Source organism: Microtus ochrogaster, chromosome 5 (genome assembly GCF_000317375.1).
Source record: "Microtus ochrogaster isolate Prairie Vole_2 chromosome 5, MicOch1.0, whole genome shotgun sequence".
NCBI classification, from domain to species: domain Eukaryota; kingdom Metazoa; phylum Chordata; class Mammalia; order Rodentia; family Cricetidae; genus Microtus; species Microtus ochrogaster.
In genome coordinates, this window is record NC_022012.1 from 87,159,715 (window position 1) to 87,168,054 (window position 8,340).

Genomic DNA, 8,340 nt, shown 5'->3' on the forward strand with positions numbered 1-8,340 from the left:
GTGTGTGTGTGTGTATGAGGCAGTGTGTGTGTGCGTGTGTGTGTATATATATGTATGGGGCAGTATGTGTGGGGGGGCAAGAACCCAGGACTCATTCGACATGCTGCACTTTGCATTTAACACATGAACACACTTTGGTATTTAATGTGGGCTGTTGCCCTTTGTGTCTTAGCCAGGAGAGCAGAAGGGCTGTGTGCACAGACCAGGAAACATAATCTTTAGTTTTTCCATATCACATAACAATTCCCATGTGCAAACACTTGGGTGAAGGTGGGTGAACAGGAAGTGCAAGGCTGTCTGTGGGTATACTGACCAGGTTTCTCCGAGTTATATAAAAGCCAGCTTCCGTGCGTCGCTGCTGGGTGAGCGTTTCCAGTAGGAAACTCATAGACTGTTGGGAGAGTGCTGCAGAACCCAGAGGCCTGGCAGACACCTGCTGTCTTGAAGGATGGTGTCTTGTCTTACACATTTATCATAAAGGAGGGGATTGAAACACCTCACCTGCAATAGCTGTGCAGTTTGCCTGCGCAGGGGCTGTGATCCGTTCTAGTTTATTGGAAGTGAGAGTCAGAGGTATGTGTCAACGCCACGTGTGACGAGTCAGACCCTGTGCACCTGCAAACTAAGGTCACCATGGCCATCATGAAGTGTTTCCTTTTGACATCCATTGTGGCTGAGCATGCGTGTGCCACAGCCCATGTATGGAGGTCAGAGGACAGCATGGGGAGAGGAAGCATGTCTCTCCTTTGCCGTTTGGGGTAAGACTCTAACTCAGGTCTTCAGCCTTGGTGGCAAGTGCTCTTCCACACTGAGCCACCTCACTGTCCCCATCGTTACCATGCTTGTGACTGATGGGAACCACAAGGCATGACCTGGAGAACATAGGAGCAAAGGACTTGAATTTGAATTAGGACCCAGATTGCTCCACCTGACATAGACAGTATAAACCCCATCACTTACTCAGCATAAATAAACTGCAGACGAAGTGGGTTTAGGAGCTGGGACAGCAACAGCGTATTAAGGTTGTGTGACCTGAAGCAGCTCGATCTTTTAAACCTCATTTACGTCTCTAATCTTGCTGTTTATTGCTGCTTGTGGTCGTCGCATTAGGGGTGGTGGTTCTTCCCAGAATCCTTATGTGGTGCTTCCCAGAGGGCTGTTGGGTTAAACCCACCGTGGGGCCGGAGCTCTAAGGAGCTGCTGTGGGAGGAGCGCAAGTTGTTTTGATGTAATCAGTTCTGGTTATGACCAAGAGCTCCCCAGCTCTGGAAGCTGCCCTAATACATGCCCACATGGTGCGTGATGGCCTGCCTTTTTTTTTTTTTGTGCTAATTGATGACATCACATTGTTGACCCTGGAGGGTGAATCCTGTGCTGATTAAGAGCGAGATTCAACTCCACGTGGCACACACCTGCCATCTTCTCCTAGAGAAGCGGAAACAGAAGGACCAGGAATTCAAGGTCCTTGGTTGTGTAGCAGGTTTAAGGCCAGCCTGGGTTATATAAGATCTTTATTTAAAAACTATAATAGGGCTTGCAATGTTGTTAGTGGGTAAGGGTGCTTTCTGTGTAAGCCTGGTGATTTGAGTTTGATTCTTTTGGATTTTCAAGACAGGGTTTCTCTGTGGCTTTGATGCCTGTCCTGGAACTCACTCTGTAGACCAGGTCAGCCTCGAACTCACAGAGATCCATCTGACTCTGCCTACTGAGTGCTGGGATTAAAGGTGTGCGCCACCACCTGGCCTGAGTTTGATTCTTGCTACCCACATGGAAGTGGAAGGAGAGAGCTAACTCCACAAAGCTGCCCTCTGACCTCCACACGCTACGGCACGTGTTCCCATACGCACGCATCATGAATATACACAGCAATCATGAAAGATTTAACTTTTAAAATAATAGGTGAATGGATAGACAAAGGTCAGCCTGGGTTACATGAGATCCTGACTTCAAATAAACAAAAAAGAGAGCTAAAAGGACAGGCAGATGGGTGTATAGTTGGGGAGTGTCCTAGCTAGGGATACTATTGCTGTGATGAAACGCCATGAACAAAACCTACTTGGGCAGGACAGGGCTTATCCGGCTTCCATATCCAGAGTCACAGTTCATTGAGGGAAGCCAAGGTAGGAACTCAAACAGGGCAGGAACCTGGAGACAGGAACTGATGTAGAGGCCATGGAGGATTGCTGCTTACTGGCTTGATCTTCATGACTTTCTCGGCCTGCTTTTTAATAGAACCTGAACCACCAGCTCAGGGGTGGCACCACCCACAATGGGCTGGACCCTCCCCCACGGATCACTAAGAAGATGCCCCACAGGCTTGTCTACAGCCTGATCTTACAGAGGCATTTTCTCAATTGATGTCCCCTCTTCTCAGATGACTTTAGCTTGTGTCAAGTTGACATAGAGCTAGTGAGCATAGGTGGATAGATAAATCTTACATCTGTTGGATTGGCCTTATTGCTCAGCTGCTGAAATCTGACGTCCATTGGACCGGCCTTATAGCTCAGCCGCTGAAATGCTGTGTGATGTTAGGTGGGGATTTAAACTTCAGAGTTGTGATCTGGGGTAAGAATCCATTGTGTCGATGGTATTAGGTTAAAACCCCTAGAAATAGTGTGCATGAGTAAATGCTGATCCAAATAAATAAATGAAAATAAACCAAATAAATGGAGGCACTCCCTATAAATATGACAAGCTAATAAATGGAGATAGGGTGGAGACACAACCCCTCACCAACGGGCCCGCAAGGCAGTGATTGTGGAAGGTCGCAGCCACTGCTAAGAAGCCAGTGTGTTGGGGTCTGCTGAGAAACAGAATATTAGAGAGGCTCAAATCCCTGGAATGCTGGGAAACAGTGTAGCAGAGAAACCCAGCATGTATGGTCCCCAGGAGATGAAGGTAACACTGCTGTTTGGCATAGCAACATGTGTTACCAGTGTGATGGCACAGCACTCTGGTATTCTTGGCAAAAGTGCATAAACATTTGGTCTTGAGTGTTCTAGGGAAAACGTGGAAGTGACTGCTCAGACTCTATAAAAGTATCAGATTGAAGAGGTGACCATGCTGCAGTCACAGCCTCCGTGGGCATCTCTTAGTGCACCTTCTCTGTTTGCCCCCAGAGAAGGGTGTTAGGACTCAAACGCCCATCTATGGGACAGAGACTGACCCTGTAGGGTTGGGGCCTGCTATGGGAGCATTCTCTTTAACACCTGCTCTTTGAATCTTCATTTCAATACCCTTAGAAGTGGCCAGAAGTGGGACTGTACCTGGGGAGCAGGCAGGTGAGGAGCCCAGCAGGGAAGGAAGGTAGGAGGGGATTGTAATCTTGATAGTCACCCCAAGTTCTTTTGTAACATTGGAGGATCCATCTTCAGCCTACAGGCCCATAATATTTGGCAGACTTTTCCGTGAAGCAGGAAATTTGAAGATCTGTTCTGCCTTATAATTGCAAAGTTCATTAGTTGCTTTCTTCTGGGTCCTGTAAATGTCTGGCAATTTTTTCTTTGAAGCAGGAACCTTGAAGGACCATCCCATCTTTTGGAAAGTTCAACAGTCATTTTTCTGTGGGTCCTGCATGTCCAGTTTACACAGCATACCATCAAGCAGTCCAGGCAAGAGCAGTTTCTTGCCCAAATGGCTAGCCTTGTCACATTGAAGGCAAATTCCATAATGAGTTTCTTCAATGCCTATCAACCTCTCTGAAGTAATTGGTGATGCCAGAAGCAGACATTTCTCACTCTCAAGAGAAGTTTAAGTTCTTAAAATCTTTTAAATGCCATACTCTGTAGGTCTTTAAAGTGTTGAAGATTGTCTAAGTGAAATATATATCTTATATCTAGAAAACCTAACATGACAAGTTTGACTCTATTAATCTGTAATTTTTAATTATACATTACATTTTTAAATGAGCTGTATAAACACAATACCTTAAACAAGAGTTGAAATATATGTATAACAAAATTGACCTTAAATTTGTATCAATAAACTAAAGGCCATACCAGTGTAAAGTATTCATTTCTATATCATATCCCTTTTTTTTCTTTAGAAAGATCTTGACCATTTATAATCAACCCCCTGTAGATGAAATAAACATTTATGAACAATATTTGGGAATTTGGGCATAGTTTTTTAGACTTCTTCCTGCTGATTGGGGGTGCTGTTAATCAGGTCTTTCATCCTGTGTGGTTGGTTTATCTCAGCCAGCAGTCCTGAAGCTGTTTTGGATGTTGGACCACCTAGGCCATCACTTCAGGGTGTCTTGTTTGGTCAAACCATATTAGCTGGTAAGAAATCTACTGCTTTCTATCCTCTGTAAAATAAACGTAAAACCTCTTTTCCAAAGTAACATATCCTTAGACTTAAATTTTAAAGTCAAGATACCTTTAAAATATATATGTTGGTTTGGCTTAGCAGCCTGTACAATGAAATGTCTCTGTATGTGGCTCATTCACAGTCAAAAACTTCAAAGAAAATACATTAATAAACATAATCAAGATTCTTTCTCATTTTCCATCTTTATGTAACCTTTTTATTCTTTTATTTTTTTTTAATTTTTGTTTTTTGTTTTGCTTCTCTGTGTATCTTTGGCTGTCCTGGATCTCACTTTGTAGACCAAGTTGGCCTTGAACTCACAGAGATTTACCTGCCTTTGCCTCCCAAGTACTGGGGTTGAGGATGTGTGCCACCATGCCTGGCTACTCTATTTCTTTTTGTAAGGACTTTCTCTATCCTTTTTCTTTTCTCTTCCAAGCCTATGTATATTTTTAAACATACTGTAAACCATTTGGAGATTTTTTTTTAATTTCTGTCTGAATTCGTCTTTACTGTATATCTCTGTCTTTTTCTGACCACATGAATCTTAAATCTGCTAACCAGCATGACTAGGATTAAAGCTGAAGCTTTGGTGCCTGGCTCCACCACATTCTCATAGATCACCCCATGAGAGTCTAGCTTCATGGAAGAGGTACTGGCAGGAGCCAAATTTATTGCCACAATTCTTTGGAGTTTCTAGCCTGATGCCAGGTGCTCATAAACACCATTTAAGTGTTTGATGGCAGAGCCTCTTAAAAGAGCTGTGAGGTTTTTGCTGCTAATGCTGAGTCCAGAAGCTTCTCTTAAAGGAGCCCTGCCTCTGCTTGCCTCTAGCAAACAGAGAATACTGGAGAAAAGATAGTTACCAAGAAGCTGCGCTTGACTCTGTTCTTGTCTGTTTAGAGTCCCTTTTTTCAAAGCTTTCTCAGACTTTATATGGAAATTCTTGCCAAACATTTGGGCACCATTTGTAAACTGAGACTACACCTTCATTTCCTGGCCACCCAGACCCAAATAATCACACAGAAACTATGTTAATTACAATACTGTTTGGCCAATGGCTTGGGTGTATTCCTAGCTAGCTCTTACATCTTAAATTAACACATTTCTGTTAATCTATGTATATGAGGTTGTGGCTTACCGGTAATATTCCAGCATCTTTCTCCTTCAGCAGCTCCATGGCATCTCTTTGACTCCATCTACTCTCTATCTATGTTCAGATTTCCCACCTGGCTTTACTCTGCTAAGCCATTGGCCAAAACAGCTTTATTCATCAACCAATAAAAATACTTCACCTTTCTTCACCTCCAGTGCTCCTGTGACAAGCACATTGCCACCATGCCCAGCTTTTTATATGGGCACCAGTTGAGGTGGGCATCCTAGTCTGATAGGTCTGCATGCAATTGTACAACAAGAATTTTGCCCACTGAGCTATCTCCCCAGCCAAGGTTAATATAGATATTATATTTGGTAAGGAGAACCCTAAAGGGTTTTTGTTACTGAATTAAAGTAGAAGAAAATTAATAAAACCAGAGACATAATTCTTTGAGGGGGTCTTCCAAAGCAGTGGTTTGCAACCTTCCTAATGCTGTGAGTCTTAAATATAGTTCCTCATGTTGTGGTGACCCCCTCATCATAAAATTATTTTGTTTCTACTTGATAACTGTAATTTTGTTACTGTTATGAATTGTAATGTAACTAACTGATATGCAGGATATCTGATAATATGAACCCCAAAGAGGGCTGTGATCAATAGGTAGAGAACCATTGCTCTAGAGAAGCCTTGTAAGGAAAGCCACATGGCATGAGGAACTGAATTACACCGATGACATTTTTCCATATTCCAGCCTCATATAAGCCCTGTGTCTCTTTCACTGTTACCAGTAGGGCTTTTCAGCATAAAACTTAAATGAATACAGTAAGTTTTTATAGCATAGTGAATTTCATAGCATGGTTCTGAATTTTAAACTGACTCACAGATATGGTTCACTGAGAGTCTTTCCTTGCTGTAGCTCTCCGTGCTTGAATGGTAATTGCTCATTCTTGGAAATAGAAGTCTTTTTACCTGGTTGGTTTCTTTTGTTTTTCTCCCAATAATGTTTTGTCTGTGTGAGAGAGAAGGGGTGAGAAAGAAAGTGCTTCTTTTGTGGAGGATTTGGTCTGAGTTGACAGCACATTGACAGCTGCAGTATTTGGTAGCCCAGGCTGCTGTTGGCAAAGGGGGCCACTGTACTCAACATAAATTCCCTTTCCCTCCCCTTCCTCTAGTATGAATTCAGTTATACTGTGTGTGGCCAGATGCCAGCACAATGGAGTTGTGCTTTTGTTACCAATGTGATATGTGATTTTTCTGTCAGCTTGATAGGACTTAGAAACACCTAGTATACCAAAGAAGCATGCCCAAGGTGGGTCTAAAGGCCCCAGAGTTAACTGATGGGAGCAGCCCTTGAATGTGAGTTGCACAAGTTTGCTGTAGGGCAATACTCTTGTACACCATAAAGATTTGTCACTTGTATTGGTTTAACAAAATGCTGATTGTCCAGTAGTCAGGCAGGAAGTATAGGTGGGGCAGCCAGACTAGGAGAACTGGGAAGAGGAAAGGCAGAGATGTAGTCACCAGCCAGACAAAGAGGAAGCAAAATGAGAATGCCTTACTGAGAAAAGGTACCAAACCATGTGGCTATACATAGACAAGAATTATGGGATAATTTAAGTTGTAAGAGCTAGTTAATAATAAGCCTGAACTAATAGGCTTATATGTTTATAATTAACATAAGCCTCTGTGTGTTTCTTTGGGATTAAATGGCTGCTGAACCAGGTGGGACAGAAACTTCTGTCTACAAATGCTGTGGGATACTGCTCTTGTACACTGTGAAGATTTGTCATTAGTATTGGTTTAATAAAATGCTGATTGGCCAGTAGTCAGGCAGGAAGTATAGGTGGGGAAGCCAGACTAGGAGAATCCTGGGAAGAGGAAAACAGAGATGCAGTTATCAGCCAGACTCAGAGGAAGCGAAATGAGAATGCCTTACTGAGAAAAGGTACCAAACCATGTGGCTAAACATAGACAGGAATTATGGACTAATTTAAGTTGTAAGAGCTAGTTAATAATAAGCTTGAACTAATAGGCTTATAGGTTTATAATTAATATAAGCCTCTGTGTGTTTCTTTGGGACTGAATGACTGAAGGACTAGGTGGGACAGAAATTTCTATCTACACCAATTCCCATAACCTGAACAGATTAAAAGGGGAAACTGGTGAAACCTGCTAGAGTTAGCATTTTCTTTCCTCTCCCTGGCAGCCCTGAGGTAAGTGGCCTTGCTCATTGCCTCTCTGCTACCATTAGCTGAAGCCTCAGAAACTAAAATCCCACAGTTTCCTAGATTAAGGTGTTTTGTTAAGGTAGTTGACATAGTTACTAAAATCTGGGACTAGGGTTGAGCCATGAGACTCACACCTTTAATCCTAGCCTAGCACATGGGAGACAGAGACTGGTGAATTCATAGCCAACCTGTTTTACACAGCAAATTCTGAGCCATTTAGTACTACAAAGTGAGACCCTATCTCAAGAAAAAAAAATGAACAAAAAAATAAAGCCTGAAACTAATTACCTTGTGTTCCTGCATCCATTCTTCCCCTGCCACAATGGACTGACCCCTCAAACTCTGAGCTCAGATAAACCCTTCCTTCTTTAAACCACTTTGTCGCTGCAGCAAGATGAGTAACTAATACCGATGGGTACCATCGAAGCACAGTGCATCTGTGGAAATCTCATGGCCAAACCATGAATAGGTACAGTCTGTGTACCCGGAGAAGGATGCTAGAATAGCGGAGTCAGAGCTGTCGTTCTCCTGGTTCACAGTGTGAACTGCAGGTGTGTAGATACACAGGCTGTTGGCAGATGATGCTCACCTAGTTCACAGTGTGAACAGCAGGTGTGTACAGTGTGAACTGCAGGTGTGTAGATACACAGGCTGTTGGCAGATGATGCTCACCTAGTTCACAGTGTGAACAGCAGGTGTGTAGAC

The 8,340-nt window shown here is 43.0% G+C and overlaps 1 protein-coding gene across 2 annotated transcripts in view; it reads left to right on the forward strand.

Moving 5' to 3' along the window:
• Nucleotides 1–8,340, forward strand: part of Osbpl10 (oxysterol binding protein like 10) — a 229,753-nt gene that overhangs the window by 137,444 nt on the left and 83,969 nt on the right. The window lies entirely within an intron of this gene.